Consider the following 21,864-nt stretch of genomic DNA (forward strand, 5'->3'; position numbering starts at 1 on the left):
GATGCTCCAGCCTTGGAAAAGCCTTGGAACCCTCTTCCATATGAAGTCATGGACTTTTCTGAGAATCTAATGAGAGCTTTGGATCCTCCATATTGCCCCAACCAATACATGTATCATGAAAATTGCTACAAGTTCATGGGGTTCAAAAACCCCTAGTTGTCCATCCGTGGTCCTCGTAGAGAGTTATATAAGCCTTTGCTCTAGACTAAACACAGCAGCCACAAGCCCACAAAGAGAAGGCAGTGAGTCCTCATGAAAATCACAGCAGCTCTGAAGGCAAACACACATTTTGTCTTTTGAGAGTCTCACTCTGCCTCTGAAGTCTCGAAGTGTAATCTGAGACTGCGCGGACCCTACAGAAATTTCCCTTATTTTGTGGTTTCAGAAATATCTTCAGGGACTTCCCTGGTGATCCAGTGGTTAAGACTCCACACTCCCAATGCAGGGGGCCCCAGGTTCGATCCCTGGTCAGGGAACAAGATCCCGCATGGCACAACTAAGACCCCGTGCAGCCAAGTAAATAAATAAATATTTTAAAAAATTATTTTAAAAAGAAATGTCTTCAGAGGAATAAAGCTGAATGTGCAAACCATGACCATCTTATCTTAAAGGTTTTATACATCTTTCTATAATCTAAAATTTTCATTTTTTGAGAGGTTCTCTGAGAAAAACCTAATTTTAATTTTTTCAGAATTTTCCCTGGTTCTCCCACATAAAGACTTGAAGGCCTGAAGAGATTGAGAAGCTGACCTCAGAGGCTACGTCTGTGATTCAAAAGGATGAAGGGGAAGTTTGTTCATTTTCAGTATCTCACTCAAGCCCTGCCCTAGAGTACTACTTAGGGGCTTATAAATCCTACAAGCGTTTGATGGCATATCGGTTGGAAATGCTGAGTACCCACTGGGTAAGAAGACCTAGTCCTATAGCAGATGAAGAGAAATATCAGGTTAACCCATCTCAGGACTAGAGTTATTTTTCTCTAAGTCCCAACCCTCCCAGAGGCGGGTTGGTAGGGTCTCTTCGTGAATGAAGAGACATTATGATATCTTTTGAGTGTATTATTGTTAACCATTGATTTTTATCAAGAACAAATGGATACCATCTCTTGTGTTTGAATAAGGAGTTTTTGTGGAGTGTTTGTGTCCCTTACATTATTGTATGCACCTCCTCTTAGGCTGTTTGAAGCCAGAGCTTAATTTTTAATAATTCAATAATGAATCTTGTTTAATCTCTCTTAATCCTCTTGCCTAATTCTCTTTTACATTAAGGGATTAAACACAGAAAAGAGGACGTGGCCAAATGATGACTCACTCCTCTTTCAATGTTGATCCCCAAAGGCAAGAGAGACGAGAAGAAACGTCCCAGAAGTGAGTGAAACACGCAAGTCTAAACTGAGAAATAAATCATCTGAGTCTCAGGCTATTTACTCTAACTTCCCCTTTCTTCTGTGACACAAAAATTAGTCTTAAAAGGTCTGCAAATGCTATTCACTGCTGCACCTTCCACAAGATATTCTCTAATGAAGCTAAAATTACTAACTCACCGTCACAAACCATTTGCTTTGAGCTGTTTCTCTAATAACGGGGATGGGCCACACTGAGTCATCCACACTCTTGCCCAGTCCCCTAAGAACCCCGGAGACTCATTAACTTGACAGTTGGCCAGGATTAGCAGCACAGGGATTGTGGCTGTGTCATGGAGCCTGGGACTGGTGAACTGTGGACTTTGGGGCCCAAGGCAGTATTAGGCTGAGGAGGCTGACAGGAGAGGCTGAGTCTCAAACTGGTTGGAGAGAGCCTGGTCCGGTCAACTTACTCTACAGAACCCAGAAATGGTGCCCTGGTCACATTCTCAGGGCTCTGTGTTGCCCTCACCTACTTCCTGTTTCTGCCCAAGCTGGTGAAGTGTATCATGATGGCGTGGGGCTGGAAGGGTCCCTGCTCTGGGGCCATCTGTGCTTTGCTCCTGAATTAAACCTGGAAAATCCCCCCTTTTCCACTGCATTCTTACAATCTTACATGGCCTTGTGAGGGGGAGAATAAAGTAGGAGCTTCCTATATGCCGTGATTTAGGGGTGCCAGATAAAGCCACCTCCCTGAAGACACCTGCCACATGGCTTACCATTCCTACGGGACACCCTCCTTTCAGGCAAGACATTGAAAGTGACTACTGAAAAGGAAATGAGGTTCCACATATAAGTGATACCATATGATATTTGTCTTTCTCTGACTTACTACCGGGGGGAAAGCAGGGGGAGGGATAAATTGGAAGATTGGGATTGACATATACACACTACTATATATAAAATAGATAACTAATAAGGACCTACTGTATAGCACAGGGAACTCTACTCAGTACTCTGTAATGACCTATAAGGGAAAATAATCTAAAAAAGAGCAGATATATGTATATGCATAACTGATTCACTTTGCTGTACAGTAGAAACTAACACAACATTGTAAATCAACTATACTCCAATAAAAATCAAATAAAGGGTTTCCCTGGTGGCGCAGTGGTTGAGAGTCCGCCTGCCGATTCAGGGGACACCGGTTCGTGCCCCGGTCCGGGAAGATCCCACATGCCGCGGAGAGGCTGGGCCCGTGAGCCATGGCTGCTGAGCCTGCGCGTCCGGAGCCTGTGCTCCGCAACGGGAGAGGCCACAACAGTGAGAGGCCCGAGTAACGCAAAAAAAAAAAAAAAAAAAAAATCAAATAAAAAAAGCAAATGAGGTTTGGGTGGTCTAACACATAAACCTATTCTTTCCCATTAACACTTTTCAAATTGGTTTAGCAGATTTGCCCATTAGGATATTTGAACTCTGAAAATAGCACCCTGGACTGGTTACTTTTACTGCAACCTGCGGCCCAAACTTTCAAATTCAGAATCCTGTGTATTTCTGCCAATGATCATTCCAGCCGTCACACTGAGACTTTGTGGAGAAAGTATCAAAATATGATGATATCAAACACGAAACAGTCCACACTCTGCCACTCACATTCCTCAGCTGGTTCGGAAGCTACCTTCTTCATATTGTAAGAAAGCAAAAGCCAAACCAAGGTTGGGGGAAATGTTTAAATACTGTGACCTCTCAATGATCCAAGCCAGGAGAGGAAAGTGAAAAAGATTACAAAGAATGTGCAGCACCAGTACTCCAGTGTAGAAGTTCATGTCTTTGTATATGCTCCCCTGGCAGGCCTGGCTTTCTGACTTCACTTTTGCTTGGGAACCTGCTCTGTGGAGGGCAGGTGTTTTCTGGTCTGTACCCCCAGCCATGTGGTAAGCCAAACAGGACAGCTTCTGTCCCAGCAGGGGTGGAGGATGGCATTTTGGAGGGTTAAGTTCGAAACAGGAGAGTATTAGCAAACCCATTTGACTTCACAACCAAGCCACACCCTCCAATCTAACTTTGCAATGAAACCGACATTTTAATCTCCAAAAATATTTTTATAAAAAAATAAAAATAGTACCTAAAAAGGACCCTAAGAACCAAATGGGAAAAGAGACATACTCTTCTGAATTGCCCCACCCCGCATCTAGGACGGCTTTTGGTTCTGTCTCCCAGTTTTCAGGAGTGCGCTGTCGGGAGCTCAGGGCTGGAGGTTCTCTAGGGTATTTGTGACTCAGCCTTTCCCAACAGGCTCACCCAAGTATGTACATGGGCTGTCCACCGTTGTCCCACACTCTCAAGAGACAGTGCCCTCCACGCCTCCCAGAACAGTGAACATAGGAAGTCTTGACACCTACTTAACAAATGCTTCTGCGCTGGGTACCAAGAAGGATACTGAGGTTACAAAAATGAAAGGAAAATCCATGAATTTTTTGGATGATCTCGTAAACAAGTCATGTCAATGACTATTACACTATACGTTAAATTCTAGAATAGAGGTACATACACAGGGATTGTGGACACACAGAGGAAGGGATGTTTAACTCTATCTTGGGAAGGGAGGGCTTTGAAGAGAATACATATAATTTTTGGCTTCAAGTAATAGAATACAGTGGCCTAAGTAGTAAAGATACTTATTATCTCATATAACAAGAAATACAGAGACAGGAAGTGCAGGGTTGGCCTGAATGCCTTTAAGAGCTAGGCTCATTTCATCCTGGGCATGGGGAGAGAAGCTTTCATTTTACTTTAAATCTTCTCCATTGTGGATTTAGTAGAAATATCTCATTCTTATATTCATCATTTCTCATCCAGCAGTTCTGAATTTCTCCACTAAAGAAGATATATTACAGGATTTTAAAAATTGTAGTAACTCACGCAGGCCAAATATGTTTTCTCTATTTAGACGACATGCATGAAGAAATACCTTTCAGTTCTGCAACGGTGACTGTATAACCTCGATTGCCTCAAGCGTTGGTGAGTGTGCCTTATAACAATCATCTTAGAGCACAATCGGCCCTCCTTATCTGTGGATTCCACATCTGCAGATTCAACCAAACAACAGATCAAAAATATTCAGAGGAAAAAATTCCAGAAAGTTCCCAAAAGCAAAATTTGAACTTGCTGCACACTATTTACATAGCATTTACATTGGATTAGGTATTATAAGTAATCTAGAGATGATTTAAAGTGTACAGGAGGATTGTGTAGGTTATATGCAACTACTACACCATTGTATAAAAGAGACTTGCGCATCCATGAACTTTAGTATCCATGAGGGTCCTGGTACCATTCCCCCAGGATCCTGAAGGACAACTATACTGGAATAATTTCTTTGCCACTCTAGTGAAAATGCCAAACTAGGTCAATTTCTGTTGTCTTTGAAGAGTTTTAGGGAGAAAAAGCAAGGTTGCAATTTTTATTGCATTTATTTGGTTACACAAGAGTAATACATGTGTGTTTTAGAAGCTGTGGGCAATGAAGGAGGTTGTATAAGCTGAAGGTTGTATAAGCTGCAGAGGGACAAATGGGGCTCCTGGAGTTGTGCAGTGCACAACCAATGAGATCATATGTGGCAACCTATTTCTGAACACAGAGCACAGAAAGGAAAAAATTCCCCATGATCTACCTCCCAGCAACAACATTATTATTTTGCTACGTTTCCTCCCAGTCTTTCTTCTAGGTATATTGTATTTTTAAATGATATTATAATGTACACCTGCTCTATAACCTCTTTCATTTAACAGTTAATTATAAATATTTAAAATGTTTAATTAAATATTCTTGAAAACATCATTTCCAATGGCACCGTATTTTATTATTTCATTTAACACTTATTATAGTATTTTTTTACATGCCAATCACTATCCTAAACTCGTCAAAAATATTAACTCACGTAATCCTGCACAGATATTTTTGTTTGCCTCTCCAGACCCCTCTACCCTCTTCCACCTTGCTCTGTGCCCCCGAAGGCCGACCTGTACAGACTGCATCACCCGGCTTCTGTGCCCTCTCCCTTCCTTGGATTTGGCCAATGACAAGTTGTCATTGGATTATCATTCCCAACTCCACTCTCTTCTTCTCTCCCTGTGTCAGGATTTGCCATGGGAGTTTGCCTTCTACTAGAGTATGTGGAATATAAATAGCTCTACTCTATTTACTTTAGTCTCAGTCATGGGACATGCTTTGGCCAATGGAATGTTTGCACACTTGGTGTGAGCAGAGGCCTGAAAGCGACTTGCCTGTTTGGTTTGGCCTCTTGGTGGCTGTTCCCAAAATAAGAAGCTGACCTGAACCCAAACAACCCAAAGCCTGAAGCAGAGCTGCTTCAGTCAACTTGGGATTGAGAAAAACAAATGTCTGCAGTTTGTAGCCAGTGAGATTTGGGGTTGTTTATATGCACCATTATTGCAGCAGTGGCAGACTTATCACAGATGTCTCAGAAGAAGCCTGGAGGGTGAGGTTAAGGTAGGAAGGGTCACTGGGCTTTTCACAAAGAGCACAGCTCCTCCTAGGAACTCTCTCTCTCTCCAGGTTCCAATACCTGCCCAATTGCTCCCTATGACTTCCTACTACTACTTGCCCAGAGTACTGCACTATCCTTGGTGGTTTCACTACACCCTGTCCGCACCTCTGTAAAGAGTCCTTTTATTAAACTCTACTCAAATTATCTAATTTGAGTGTGTCATCTGTTTCCTGCAGGAGCTCTGACTTCAAAATCCTCATAACCATCCAATGATGTAGGTACTATTGTTATCCTCATTTTACTAGAGGAAATTGAAGCAGAGAGGTTAAGTAAAAGTCACACAGCAAGTAAATGGTGGAGCTGAGATTTGAATCCAGGCAGGCTGGATTCATGCTGACTTCACTATGCTGCTGTAGGTTCATCTAATGGGCCTGTCATAATTTATCTAGCTCTGTATTGTTTAAATGGTGCTTATATGTTTTTTTATCAGGCTTTTGTTTGTTTTTTCCGTTGTAAATACTGCTATGATGAGCAATCTCTGTATAAATATTTACTCATATTCAGGGTTAAGAACGTTTCTAAAAGTTAAATTGTTGGATTAAAGAGTATGAACTTCTTTGTTCCCCAGCCCTTTATTTTTTAAAATTGTTTCCTTTTGACTATAAAAATGATCAATTCAGTAAACAAAGTTCAAGCATTACAGAAATATATAACATAGTACACAAACAATTCCATACCCTCAAAAAAACACTAACTCAGGATCTAAGTTCTCTTTAACAATAATTAATAGTAATTATTAATTTTTCTTATTAAAAAGTCAATAAATGTGTACAGTAGAAATGCAAAAACGTAAAAAAAGAACAAATCATTTGTAATGCACAAGTCATGTTCTGTGTATATGTTTACATATGGGTGTAAACAAACACAGGATCATGCTATGAATACAGCCTAGTAACATGCTTTTTTTCACTTAGCAATATACATCGTCATGAATATTTTTCATGTCCTTAAATATTCTTCTACGACATTAACTGCAAAGTATATTTGTATAATTGCCTCTCATTCTACTGGAGCAATATTCTGTCATTTATGCAACCAATTCCCTAGAACTAGACATTAAGTTGTTTCTTCCTTTTAACTACAATAAATAAAATTCCCACACACATAGTTATAAAGAGGTATCTGCACATATCTTTTATTATTACTTAAAAATATGCATAGTTGTGGAATTGCTGGATCAAAATGAACGCAGGTTAATAAGGCTTTAATTCCTATTACAACTGGCCTTACAGGAAGGCTGCTGATTTATTCTCCCATCAGCAAAGGATATTATGGTTTTAATTTTTTTTTTCCAAAATCATTAGGTAAGATAAAAAATGAAGGGGGAGAACTTTTTGGTTTTTATTTACTTTCATTTGCTTACTAAGGAAATAGAACTTTTAATAATTTGTACTTCTGTGGCAAATTGTGTACTTTGCCATTTTTCTATTAGTATGTTTATCTTTTTCTTAACGATTTGTAAGAATTCTTTCAAATTGTCATATACACAGCAAAGGTTTTTCCCACAGTGTCATTTCTATTAAACCTTTAAAAAATGTATTTTTCATGTAGTCAAATTTAATCTGTTTTCACCCTTATGATGTCTACCTTTCATGTTTTATTTAGAAAGGTTTTCTTCTCCCAAAGATCACATAAACATTCACTGGTTCTTCTTCTGATTCTTTTGCAGCATTATTTTTTTTTACATTAAAAGTTAATTTATTTGGGCATTTTGGGAGAGATAGAGCCCTACATTTTTTGCATTTATTTTTAAAAAATATTTATTTATTTGGTTGCACCGGGTCTTAGTTGCAGCAGGCGGGCTCCTTAGTTGCAGCTCCAGGGCTCCTTAGTTGTGGCATGCAAACTCTTAGCTGCAGCATGCATGTGGGATCTAGTTCCCTGACCAGGGATCAAACCAGGGCCCCCCGCATTGGGAGCACAGTCCTATCCACTGCACCACCAGGGAAGTCCCTAGTTGCATTTAAATGATCGGTCTATTTGCCCAACATCATTTACTAAATAATCATTCTCCATTGACCTGAACCAGCTTTATCATATACCAAATTTCTGAGATGTTTTGGGTTCTCTTTCTGGACTTTTTATTTCATTCCATTGATCAATCAATTCTGTGCTAACACCTCACTGCTTAAAGTACTGTGGTTTAATAACTTTTAAAACCTAGAAGTACAATTACCCCCTTCACAACTGTTCCTTCTCAAAATTTTCTTGAACTCTTCTTCAGTGGGTACTGTAAGCAGACGAACTTAAGAATAATTTTGTCACGTTCTAAGAAAAATCTTGTTGGAATTTTTGTTAAAACTGCATTCAACTTATTAACTAATTTTGGGGAAATAATCTTTATAATATTGAATTGTTCCATTTAGAAAGATGATGATATTCCACGTTCCATTTATGCAAGCCTTTTGGATCTCAAACTACAATTTGTGTTTTTCTTCACAAAAGCCTTGCGCAATTATTTAAAACAATGGAAGCTCCATGGTGGGTATTTTCAAATTCCAGGGCGCCCTGAATAGGAATCAAAAGACCCAATTCATAATTTTGACTACTCACTTAATACCTGGAAAAATTTACAAAACTCTTCTCTGCCTTACTTTTCTCAGCTGGACTAATAACCCCTGCCTTTTCCTGCTTCCAGAGTTTGCCTGAAGATTATACTAACACAGCAGTAGAGAGAGCCATGTTAATACAGGGGTTATTATTTTGTGAATATATAGCTAAAAATTGGAATGCGCCCAGTAGGTATTTTACCATATAAAATAATCCAACTAATCAAGTAATAATTAGTGAGTACCCAGAAAGTACCCAGCTGTCTGGCCAGGATTAAGTAGGTTTTCCGGATATGGGACCTTCAGTGCTAAAACCAGGAAAGTCCCAGGTAAACCAGGGTGCATTGGTCATCCCAGCTATCAGGCATCCCCTTCAAACTCTAAAATGCTAGAATTCCAGAATTCTATACATAAGAGAAAATAGGCCCATGTTCCCAGTTTGTTTCCAGTCTAATAGTGGAGACATAGTGAATGCTTATGAAAAGATGAGGGAATGTGTATGTATTGAATTGTCCCATGTGGACTGGTGGTACAATAGGCATCTCAAAAGGGGACGATTGGCTTGTCCTGGAGGCTCTAGCAGCGGTGCTTGAACCAGACTTTAGAACCAGAAGCATTTGCATGGGATGGGACTCCAGGGGGGAGATGAGCGGAAGGTATGAATCAGAGTTTTGTTGCAAGGAAGAGAAGATTTAGCACTCGGCCCCCAGCCTGGTACATGGCAGGTACTCAGTGAACACAAGTTCAGTCAAGTTCAGGGCACTTCGTAACAGAGAACTGGGATATGCGTGTAGCATCTATTTAGGGTCGCACACTCTGAAGTTCACAAGAGTAAACAGTTAGAAATGCAGAAAACCACCTAAGAGACTCTCTCATAAAACATTAGATGAGATACTATGAAATTTATACAACCAACATGTTTCTCTTTTTCCTTTGGCTGCCAGAGTTCTAGTGCTAAATTTAGTGCCCAGGGCCACCTCAAAGATGTTCCCACTAACTCCTTTCACTTCCTTTAAGCAGGCATTGTTCTTTCATATGCTGAAATATCTTCATTTGCATTGCTCTAAAAAAATTACTGCCTGAAAAGACACTATTAAAAAATTAGAATATAAGGAAAAATGTAAAGAGGAAAGTTAAAATTCCTGATATTCCCTCTAAAAATAGCCACTGTTAATGTTTTAGTGTTCCCGCCTACACACATACCCGCTGGCTTTTTCTTTCTGGATATTGTACTGTATATGTTTTCTAAATTGCTTTTTTAACTTAATAATACTTCATGAAGAGTTTTTCCATTTCAGTACATCACTTCTATATCAGTACTCTTAGCTGTTACATATTTTTTCATTTTATGGCGATACACTAATCTGTTTAGTCTCCTACAAGAATAGGGATATTGAGATTTTTCTAGATCTAGTTGTGTTCTGAATTATGCTGTTGTCTGATCATTTCCTTGAGTAAAGTCCTAGGACTAAAATCACGGGGCAAAGTCTAAGTATATTTTATATGATATCATTTAGAGGTTAAGAGGCAGGTTCTAGGGACAGACTGCTTGGGTTCAAATCTTTTATTTTCCAGCTCTGTGGCCATGCGGTTTGTTCTCTAATCCCTCCAGCCCTTGTGTTTTTTTAATCTGAAATTAAGATAATAATTGTATCTGCTGTATCTGATTGTTGTGAGGATTTCTATTAGATAATGTGTGTGAAGGACTGAGCACAGTGTCTGACACAGAGTGAGCCCTCCATAAATATTTTCTATAATTACATTGCTCAAGTGATCTTCAGAAAGATTATATCACTTTTCATTGACACAAAGGTCAAGCCCTTTCAATTTGTAGAGATGTGGATGGACCTAGGACTATCATACAGAGTGAAGTAAGTCAGAAAAACAAATATTGTATATTAATGCATATATGTGGAATCTAGAAAAATGGTACAGATGAACCGGTTTGCAAGGCAGAAATAGAGACACAGATGTAGAGAACAAATGTATGGACACCAAGAGGGGAAAGGGGAGGTGGGAAGAATTGGGAGATCGGGAATGACATATATATACTAATATGTATAAAATAGATAACTAATGAGAACCTGCTGTATAGCACAGGGAACTCCACTTCGCTGTACAGTAGGAACTAACACAACATTGTAAAACAACTATACCCCATAAAAAAAACCGTAACAAAGGTCAAGCCCTTTCAGCTATAGGATTTAAGTCAAATAAAAGTTAAGAAGTAGCAATACAAGCTGCTCCTTTGCCTACCAGGATGACAGTGCCAATTTACCTCCACTCTAAGGGGTTTCTCCAAGGGACAAAGGTTTATCCTTCTGCAAGTGTTTTAATCCAATCCCCCTAGTGGCCAAGAGACTGAATTTTCAAGATAACTAAACCAACCCCGTTCTTTCAAGATTAATTCACAAAACAGAAATAAAGCAACCTCATTTTTTTTAATCTTAAAGAAAATATATAACGACCCAAATAACACCCCTCAATATCATCTAAGGTCTCTGCTTTCTAAAAGTTGCTAGCCTACTTTCCTAGACAGCTGTAGTTTGTTCCCAGGGAGGAAGGATTAAAAAATCTGGCTAAAGCCGTTGTTCTCAATCTTGGCTGAACCTCGGTATCTTGGAAAATAGAAATTCTCTAGAGATTTTGATTTGATCAGACAGTAGTGTGGCTGAACATCAGGATTTTAAAAAGCTTTCCAGGAAATTCGAAAGTTCAGCTGAGGTTGAGAACCAGTACACTAAAGAAAGTTGGCAGGGATGCCCTCAAACTGATTTTAACCTCTTTTCCATCCAATCCTCAATCAGACAGGGAGAGGCTGCTTCCTCTCTCACCTCTTCCTCTGCTCTTAGAAGGGTTCCAAAGAGAATAAACAACAAATAATCCCCCTGGGTCTAACTCCTAGTTGCCTCTGCTTGGCTAGAAATAAAGTATGAACCACAAAAGGCAAGCCATGTAAATAATTTTTAAATTTCTAGTAGCCACATTTAAAAAGGGAAAAAGAAATAGCTGAAATAAAGTTTAATAATATATCTTATTTATCCCCAATACATCCCAAACAATATCACTTCCATGTGTAATTAATATGAAACATTATTAATGAGCTATTTTACAGTTTTTTTCATACTGAGTCTTTGGAATCTGGTGCCTATTTTATGCTCACAGCACATATCAATTCGGACCAGCCTTGTTTTAAGTGCTCAGTGTGTGGCCAGTGGCTGCCATATTGGCAAGGCTAGGGGTTACATGCAAATTAAGTAACCTCTGTAGGGCTCAGTCTCCCTTAAAATGGGGACATGGTAATGCTGCTCCTCGGCATTATTGCAAGGATAATGAAATGCCTATTATGATGCTAGCAGTTAGCGAGCTCTCAGCAACGTTTAGTTTCTTTTATTAAGGGGAAGAGATGCACCAGGTCAGGTGGCAGATGGAATGACTCCTCTTTTTCCTCTATAACAGGGTTTTTCAACATTTAACCCATGTTCCCTTTTGCTAAACATTAAAAGCTCATGCTTTCTTTGATCGTTTTTATTTCAAAACAGAATTTTAAAAGTTCAATATCATGACTAAAACGAAAAGAAATAGCACAACATATGGCTTTGTTATCGCTCTCCCTCCCCCCACCTGGGAGCACGTGCCCTCTACTCCCCTTTCTATGGTGAATCCTGCTCTGAAACATCTTCCTCACTTCAAGGTTGCTGTCTAACCTTCAGATGAGCCTTGCATTCATTTAGGGTTTTTTAATTTAAAATAACTTTTTTTTAATCACTATAAAAATAATGCACGCTTCCTAAACAAAAATCAGAAAATATAGAAAAGCAGAAAGAACAAAATCAGAAGCACGAGGTTGGCACCATCCACAGAATAAGCACTCTAACAGCTGGGGTGTAGTCTCACAGCTGGTGTTTCAACCCTGGCTGCTCCTCAGCATCACCTGAGAGTTCCACGATATACAATGCCCAGTCCCACCCACAGAGACTGCGAGTTAATTGGCCTGGGTGCTACCTGGGAATCAGGATTTTTTTTAATGCTCCCCAGGTGAATTTTGATGAGCACCCAAGACAAGAGCCAGTGCCCTAGAGCAATGAGTCTCAGACTTGACTCTGCACACCAACCAGGTGTTGATCTTGTCAAAAATGCATATCTTGATTGAGTAGGTCTGGAGTGAGGTCCTGGATTCTACATTTCTATGAAGCTCCCAGGTAATGCTAATGCAGCAGGTCTGCCAAACATACTTTTAATATTCCATATGCTTCATTATTCATAAATACCTATATTTACCTTTTCTCTAAAAATTCCTACCCCTGTTTTATAATCTGCTCTTTTTATTCAATGATCCATCATGACCTCCTTTGCATGTTAAAAAAAAATACACGCCTGCAAGATCTTTTTTTTTTTTTTTTTTTTGCGGTACACGGGCCTCTCACTGTTGTGGCCTCTCCCGTTGCGGAGCACAGGCTCCGAACGCGCAGGCTCAGCAGCCATGACTCACGGGCCCAGCCGCTCCACGGCATGCGGGATCCTCCCGGACCAGGACACAAACCCGCGTCCCCTGCATCGGCAGACGGACTCCCAACCACTGCACCACCAGGGAAGCCCCTGCAAGATCGTTTTGACTGGCTACATGAGATCCCATTTTAAGGATATATTACTGTAGGTCACTTAGTGCAGTACTTTGGGGGCTAGAGGTTTCAGCTGGTATATAATCTGGGAAGTTCAATCCCTGCCTCCATTCTGGTGACATAGATCAGGGATCGGGCTCCCCAAGCATTTCTTTCTATCATTTATTTATTTATTTATTTATTTATGGCTGTGTTGGCTCTTCGTTTCTGTGCGAGGGCTTTATCTACCTGTGGCAAGTGGGGGCCACTCCTCATCGCGGTGCGCGGGCCTCTCACTATCGCGGCCTCTCTTGTTACGGAGCACAGGCTCCAGACGCGCAGGCTCAGTAATTGTGGCTCACGGGGCTAGTTGCTCCGTGGCATGTGGGATCTTCCCAGACCAGGGCTCGAACCCATGTCCCCTTCATCGGCAGACAGATTCTCAACCACTGCGCCACCAGGGAAGCCCCCCAAGCATTTCTGATATACTGTTCCTCTCTCTCTTCCCAGACCTTGAAAACCACTGACTTAACAAGTTCCTATTTGGGGGGCATTAGATTTCCAGCTGTTTTTCATAACAAACATAGCACATAAAAAATTCCGGAAAAAAAAAAAAAGAATAGATCACATCAATCTAGTGTTATTACCGTCTCCATTTTACAGATGAGTGGCTCCTAGAAATTTGCATTTGTAAAACTTTGCCCATGAGAGTCTGCTATTCACTTGGTTTGGGAATCATTGAAATTCCAATTTAACCCTTCTGTGCTCGTGGGAAGGATAACAGCGTTTCCTGGATAAAGCCAAGTTCAGAGTGCTGGGCACAGTCATGGCCCTGCCACATCCCTGTGCAGAGGAGCAAAGCCCCAGACAGAACCACAGGTCTTCCATGGCCACAGATGGATGGACCAGAGGTGGGAAACCAACACAGTGAGTGTGGCCCAGCCAGCACGGAGCCATGCTATGAAAACTGCTGCTCATCAGACAGGAGGCAGTATCACGAGGTAGTAGATGCCACAGAGGCCTAGGACTCTCGATAAGCAGAAGCTTGGAGAGAACAGAGCCCATGAGGCAGGGAAAAGAAGAGTGAGAGGTAGGTTGGTAGTGACAGAAGTGTGAGAAGCAGAGGCAGAAGGGGGCTGTGTCACGGTCATGCTGGGGAGTGGGCAGTCTCCTGCCCAGGTGGGGACACATCACTGACCTTAGAGCTCTGCGTCCTGAACCCCCTTCCGGTCTCTGAGCTGTGTTCTAATTCCAATGAAGCCCAGCTGGGAAACTACCGTAGGTGCCTGCAGAGCCCTGATTAATTACCATGTGGACTCCTTGCAATAATTGTGTACCCCACCCTCCCACTGGGGGTAAGGGAATTATTTGTGGTAAACCGAGGAAGACTCCTTATTACCAGCAAAAGAGCCCAACACGCACTCCCAGTAATTTGATTCCCTTATTAAATTTTGTGAATAGAAGATATAAAATCTGATTTTAATGGGAAGAAGAATGTAAACACAAGGTAACGGAAGGAGATGGGGACTGGGGGATTCCTGGGGGAGAAAGAGGGGACATTGCAGAGAAGGTAGAGTGCTGGAAGAAGGGAACAAACTTCTTCATGTGTAGCCAGTCTAGGCTATTCCTGGGAACCTAGCTGACCAGTTAGAAAAAGGACTCAACAGGTGGCTGGAGTCAAAGGGAAGGGAAGCTGAGCTGCACAGTGTTATCCAGAAGGTGCGTGGGGGTACTGTGATGACCAGAGAAAGCTCAGATGGCACAGGGAGCAGCGACTCCCCTGAGGTGGCCTTTGTTCTTCTGATGACCAATCAGAAGTAGCAACCAGATTTGCAGACCTAGAGTCCAGTCTCTAGCCGGAAACAAAAGAGTCTGGTCTACTTTCAGAGGACAGAACTTAGGCATCCAAAAAGTCTCTGCCATTTTCCCTAAGACAAAAGACGCAGGAGCAAAAAGTGGAGAGTCAGGGATCAGGGTCTTCTGATTGACCACAGGGCTGACTGACAGGTCCTCAGCTCCCATCTACTCCCAGATAGGCCTGGATTTTACCAGTATCTCTCCAAAAGCTCCTATTTCGTGATATAAGTATCAGTCTCAGAAGGCTTATAGAATAATATTAACAGCATTAACAATAGCTTCTATATAATAAGTCCTGTAATAAGACATCATGTCAGAAGCCTTATACCCAATATTCATTCCATTTTCACATCAGCCTTATGAAGTAGGTACTAGGACGTCCCCTCTTTATAGATAAGCTGAAGCTCTGAGAGGCTCATTAATTTGACCAAGGTCATATAGCTAATTAGAGCAGAAATGGGATTCACACTGTGTCTGTCTGAATCCAGAGTCTATGTTCTTGGTCACTTGAACTCTACTGACTCTCTCATCAATTATGACAGTTAAAGAGAGTGTAGAGACAATCTAAGTGCAAAGCCCTAATTAAAATATGAAGACATCTTCAAAACATCTCCATGTCATAGAGTTGTGGACATTAGAGAATTACAAGAGTCACCCAGACACCCTGTTCAGCCTCTAGAGGCAGCAACTTCCATTTGCAAACATAGCCAGAAGTTTCTCACTTATAACATACTGAAATCTTTCGAGAACCTTCCACCTCAGCATTTTTCCTGGTGGTAGACAAACTTTGAAAAGCCATTAGGTCTTGAATTAGACAGCCAAGTCAAGCTGGTAGAATGTATCAAACACCATCTTTCATCAGACAAAGGGATGATCGAGTCCCTAAACCAACACAGAGCTTTTCTGTTTGTCAGCACATGGCAACCCCAGACCTTGTTCCAGTGGTACAGAGAGGGTCTCACATGTTTCCTCTGAGAAACTTTCTACAAAGGTGACTGGGGAGACCACAAAATAGTGGGCCAAGTCTGAGGACTGTGGAGAAAGGAGTAGTATTATTCCTTTTCCTTTGTCCTATGTTATCAGGCCTGCTGAAGAGAAGCATGGTTCTGCTGAACTAAATTCTTGTCCAAACAATACAATTAACTTCCTCCTCCTCCTTTTCCTTTTCCTTCTCCTCCTTTTCCGGCTCCCTGAAGCTTCCAGAAAGTAAATTTTACATCTTTCATTCAATATTACCTCTGTTGTGCCTGCTGATACTACAGCTTATAATATGCATCTGCTTAGAGGTAGGCATCACCCTACAAACTATAATTTGATTTGAAGGATGGTGTAGCGCCAATCTGTTCAAGTACTGGACACTATTATTTCTAAAATGTACTCATCAGATAGTTCCAATGTTGTTCAACTGTTCAAAAGCATAAGAGAGAAAGCAAGCTTTCAGACTGTTTTACAAAACCAGTATTACACTGATACCAAACCCTGAAAAACACAGCAGCCGAAAGAAAACTACAGACAAATTTCACTCATGAATCTGAAAGATTCAACAGTAATTTCTGATAAAAATTTCTTAATAGAAATGAGGAATATTTCCTCAACATAATAAATGTATGCAGTCATATCAAAACCAGCGTCAGGCTCAATGGTGAAATTCTAAAAGGACACCCAGTAAACCTAGAAAAAGACAAAGGTGCCCACATCGCCACTGCTCTTTCACATTGTACTGAAGGTATAAGGCAATGCAGTTATAGAAGGGAAAGAAATAGAAAGTATAAAAATTGTTAAGGGAAAGAAAATTTTCATTATTTGCAGATGTTGGGATTGTATACTTTGAAGACCTAAGAGTAAGAAAATGCACTACAGTGTCTAACTGTAAAATAAATGTACAAAAATGAACAGCTGTTCTATAAGTAAAGGACTCAGACCTGAGAGAACAGAATTCTAAGGTGGCATTGGGAAAAATCATCAAACCAATTATACCATAGAGTCCCCCAAAGGCTCAGGAATTGGTGGAACTAGTTACATTTGGAGGTTGAAGGAGGGATAACACAAAGAAAACTGATTGAAATACTGTTTAAGAGGCAGTTAGAGCCCTAAATACTCTCCCAACTACCTGTCCCACCACAGCAAAAGACTGCAGTTTTATTCTCTGTAAAGGGAAAACCTGAGGGGCAGGGGGCGGCTCTTCTGGTCTGAAGGACACTAGGCACACTTGAGGGCAGGGGTACCAGAAAACAGGGTTAGGTGTAAGTACTGGATGCTGAAACCTCTGCCCTCCTCTGCCTCTGCTCCTAGAAGATGTCAGCCTGCCATTCACCATTCCACGAGGAGATTGGAGAAGACTTACTTGGGGAATCTGACCAGCGCACAAAGAAAGACATGAAGATATATCAAGAACAGCACCCAACAAATCCTTCTCAGCACCATCAAAGCTTCCAATCAGCTTAAATAGGAGCAGATGACCAAAGATCACCAGGCATCTGAGGAAAACTTCTAACATGAAGCATAGAAACCAAAATGTGAAAACAGAAAAAGGAACCTGGAGGAAATGGATTACGGCCATTATGCAAGGAGAGGAAAACAAAAACAAACAAAACAAAAACTATCATTAATATCCTTCGAGGGCTTCCCTGGTGGCGCAGTGGTTGAGAGTCTGCCTGCCAATGCAGGGGACACAGGTTCGAACCCTCTGGGAAGATCCCACATGCCACGGAGCAACTAGGCCCGTGTGCCACAACTACTGAGCCTGCGCGTCTGGAGCTTGTGCTCTGCAACAATAGAGGCCGCGACAGTGAGAGGCCCATGCACCGCGATGAAGAGTGGTCCCTGCTCGCTGCAACTGGAGAGGGCCCACGCACAGAAACGAGGACCCAACGCAGCCAAAAAAAAAAAAAATCCTTCGAAAAATGAAAAGCTATTGTGATATTGCATCCATAAAATAAGAATACGCTGCTATAAAGAAAATATATTCAGAGAAAAATAGTGAGAGAGAGCTCTTGAAATTTAAAGACATATCAGAGATTTGTTTTTAATCTACAGAAGGTTTGGAAGATGGTATTGAGAAAATCTCCTAGAGTGTACAGCACAGAAACAAAGAGATGGGAAATAAGAGAGAAAAGACAAGAAAAACTAGAAGCCTGGTCCAGGAGGCCCAATACAAAAACAATACGAGTTCCAGAAAGAATAAACAGTGAACATAAAAGGGAGGAGACCATTATAGAAGTAATTCAAGAAAATTTCCCAGAACTGGAGAATGAGTTTCCAAACTGAAAGCGTTCAGAACAAAGAATTAAAATAGACCTGTTCTAAGGCATATCATTGTGAAATCTCAGAGCAAAGGGGACAAAGAAAAAAAATCCTCCAAATTTCTAGAGAGGAAAACAAAAGGCCTATATAAAAGATGAAGGATAAAAATGGCTCTGACTTCTATAAGAGAAAGCTAGAAAGCAACAGAACAATGTCTTCAAAATTCTGGAGTAAAGTGGTTTTCAACCTAGAGTACCATGCCTAGCAATTCAAGTATGAGAGTAAGGTAAAGACATTTTTAGTTGTGAAAAAATTTACCTCCAAAGCATCCTTCCTTATGAAGCTATTGAAGGATATGCTTTACTAAAACATGATAGTAAACCAAGAAAAAGGAAGGTCTAATGTCCAAAAATTGGAGCTCTATCACAGGAGAAAGGCCAAGGGAATCCCCAGGACAAATGACAAAGGCAGACAAATATGCACCAGGCATACAGACCAACAAGTCCAGATTTTTTTTCAGGAAGCTAAAACTGATAAAATAATCAATCTTGAGAGGAGTTTTATATACTGGCAAAGAATGTGAAGTGAATTAATGATAAAGACATTAAGAAAAACAACTAAACAAATGTGGGGGCAGGTGGCAATAATTAACTCCAGGGAAAACAAATATTGAATACTAAAATACATTACAAATCTTCCTTATTTGAAACAATTTGGTGCTGGTTCAGGAATACACAATTATAACAGATTAAAGAATTCAGGAAAAGTCCCATATACAAATGAGAATGTTAAATGTGATATGGGTGGCATTTCAAATCAGTGGGGGGGAAAATAGTTTCTCAATAAATCATATTGGCTAGTCATTTAGGAGAAAAGAGGTAGATGTCTTTCTTACTTTATTCCCAAGTAAATCCTAGATGGATGTAAACAGATGAAACAAAGCCATAAAAGGTACTAGAAGAAAACATAGGTAGACAGCATATAAACATTGTGAGAAACAACTTTTAAATAAAATACAAAATCCAGTACAACAAAGAAAAATATTAATAACTTTGACTACATAAAAATGTAAAGCATTCCTTCAGGTGAAAAAAATTATTAAAAAGTCAAAAGACCAACAAAAAAAAAATCAGGGATAATAGTTGCAATATATATAACAGCCAGAGTCATTTCCCTTAATATATAAAGAGTATTAACAAATCAATAAGGAAAAGACCAATAATCTACTTGAAAAATGGGACCAGGGAACTTACTTACAGAAGAACATATTAATGTTTTATAAATTTTTTTTTATAAATAAAAATATTTATTTATAAAAAATATTTATTTTTTAATAAATAAGAAGATTTAAAGTGCTTGGTTTTCCTCATAAATAAGAACTATAAATTAAAACAAAAATGAAATACTATTTTATCTGTAAAATTAGCAAAGATTAAGAAGTGCCACAATCCTCATTGTTGTCAAGAATATGGGGAAACAGTTATTCTCACATACTTTTAGTGGGAATGTAAATTAATACATTATCATAGGAGAGGAAATTGGTTGTATTTATCAAAACTTGTGGTGTACACACCATTTGGACTGGCAGTTCTTTATACTGTAGATATATTCTTATATGTTTATGAAACCATGTAAACAAGATTTGTCGTCTTAGACAGATCCCTTCAGGAGTGACTCCTGTTGTGTAACAGGACTCAGGATAAAGAATAGACATTTAAAGAATGCATATTTTTGCATTCAACTGAGTACACCTAGCATTCCCCCTGAATCAATCTGTAATAAGCAACATTTTAAAAACTTGAGCTTATAAAAATACTTTTCTACTAAAAAAAAAAAAACAAAAGAAAGAAAGAAAGAAAAAGAAAAGTCAGGGCCAGCAAGAGAAGGCCTGTGATCCTCATCAACCCATTTGCCCCTGGAGAGGTGTGCTAGGACCAAGCAGCCTACTCTATATGCAATGTGGGTTTGTGTTCCATAGGAGGGACCCCCTTACCATGAGGGGCTCCCTTCTTTTAGGGCAAGCATGAGAACCACCTTATCAATGAAGCACAAGCTTGGACACTGTGCCACCTGGATATGGTGCCAGCCAGAGTCTAGACATTAGAGTAAGGCAAGTAAGGCTCTCATCTCTGGTGCAAAATTTAAGAGGGCACCAAGAAACACAGTAATCAAGAGAAATTATATTTTAATAAAATATTTTAAAGTAAAAATTAATGTATAATCCAAAAGGACTTGGCATAGCACTGTTACTGATCCCGTCTTCATTTAAAATTTTGATATTTTGCTCATCATGGATTTTTTTTTTTTTTTTTTTTGCAATTAACATTAATTTTTAAAAGTATTGCATTAGGGGCTTCCCTGGTGGTGCAGTGGTTGGGAGTCTGCCTGCTAATGCAGGGGACATGGGTTCGATCCCTGGTCTGGGAGGATCCCACATGCCGCGGAGCGACTGGGCCCGTAAGCCACAACTACTGAGCCTGCGCGTCTGGAGACTGTGCTCTGCAACGGGAGAGGCCGCGATAGTGAGAGGTCCACGCACCGCGATGGCCCCCGCTTGCCACAACTAGAGAAAGCCCTCGCACAGAAACGAAGACCCAACTCAGCAAAAATAAATTAATAAACTCCTACCCCCAACATCTTCTTTAAAAAAAAAAAAGTATTGCATTAAATGTTATTTTCCTTGATTACTGAGATTTGAGTACTCTCTTAATTTTGCATCCAAGCATCCTAGTCTCAGCCCTTTTGCCATTGTTTACTGTGTTCTCTGGGAAAGCCAACTGCCAGCACCTAGATGAGGGAGCCCGGTTTCCGGTTCCACCAGCAAGGAGTTCAGTTGTAGCCCTGCCCACTAGGAGAAGTAGAGTGGAGGTCAGCTCCAAGTTGTGACTGACTCACTGCCTAGACTACCCAGAAGAAGTGCCTTTGGACAATCCTTGCAACACAAAGATATTCACTGAAGCAGTAATCAAATAGAAAAGAGTTGAAAATAAATGACCATCAGTAGCAACTAATTAATTTTTAAAAAGGAATTCTATGCATCTGTGAAAAAGAATAAGATATAAAAGGTGAACAAAAGCAAGGTATAGAACAATTCATATAACATGTCTCCATTTGAATTTTTAAGAATGATATATGATATTAATGATTAATAATTACCATAATTGATAACAGATAATTCAGTGCCTTCTATGTGCCAGACTCATTTAACCCCATTAACACTCTATAAGGCTGATAATATTATTATTCCCATTTTACAGTTAAGGAAACTAAGATCCAGAGAAACTTAATGCTGGCTATCTCTGCCCAGTGAGATTGAGAATCTAAGTTTTGTTTTGTTTTGCTTTGCTGTGTTTTGTTTTGGCTGCGCTGCGCTGCTTGCAGGATCTTAGTTTTTAGATTGTTTGAACTTTCTTTTTACAGTTAGGGTTGCCAGATAAAATATAGGACACCTTAGCACTTGAATTTTAGAAAAAAAATTGATTTGCAGCGTGAGTACATCCTATGCAACATTTGGGAGATACTTACACACACACACAAAAAATCATTTATTGTTTCTCTGAAATTCAAATGTAACTGGGTGTCCTGTAGTTTTATTTGCTAAATCTGACAACCTACTTATAATGACCCTTCCTTTGGCAAGGGCAGCAATTCCCTTGGTCCTGCCACAGTGAAATATTAGTTCTCCAGGAGCCACATCTGATA

The 21,864-nt window shown here is 40.1% G+C and overlaps 1 long non-coding RNA gene across 2 annotated transcripts in view; it reads right to left on the reverse strand.

Moving 5' to 3' along the window:
* Window positions 1-21,864, reverse strand: part of LOC309813229 — a 73,444-nt gene that overhangs the window by 27,395 nt on the left and 24,185 nt on the right. The window contains exons 2-3 of one of the 2 annotated variants that reach the window (XR_014295458.1): window positions 4,314-4,428; window positions 4,053-4,219 (exon numbers count right to left, since the gene is read on the reverse strand). This is a non-coding gene — a long non-coding RNA (uncharacterized lncRNA). Of the gene's footprint in view, window positions 1-4,052; window positions 4,220-4,313; window positions 4,429-21,864 lie in introns of those variants that run through there. The other variant, XR_014295457.1, reaches the window with a different exon arrangement.

The sequence above is a fragment of the Mesoplodon mirus genome, assembly GCF_964341445.2.
Source record: "Mesoplodon mirus genome assembly, chromosome: 12".
NCBI lineage: Eukaryota > Metazoa > Chordata > Mammalia > Artiodactyla > Ziphiidae > Mesoplodon > Mesoplodon mirus.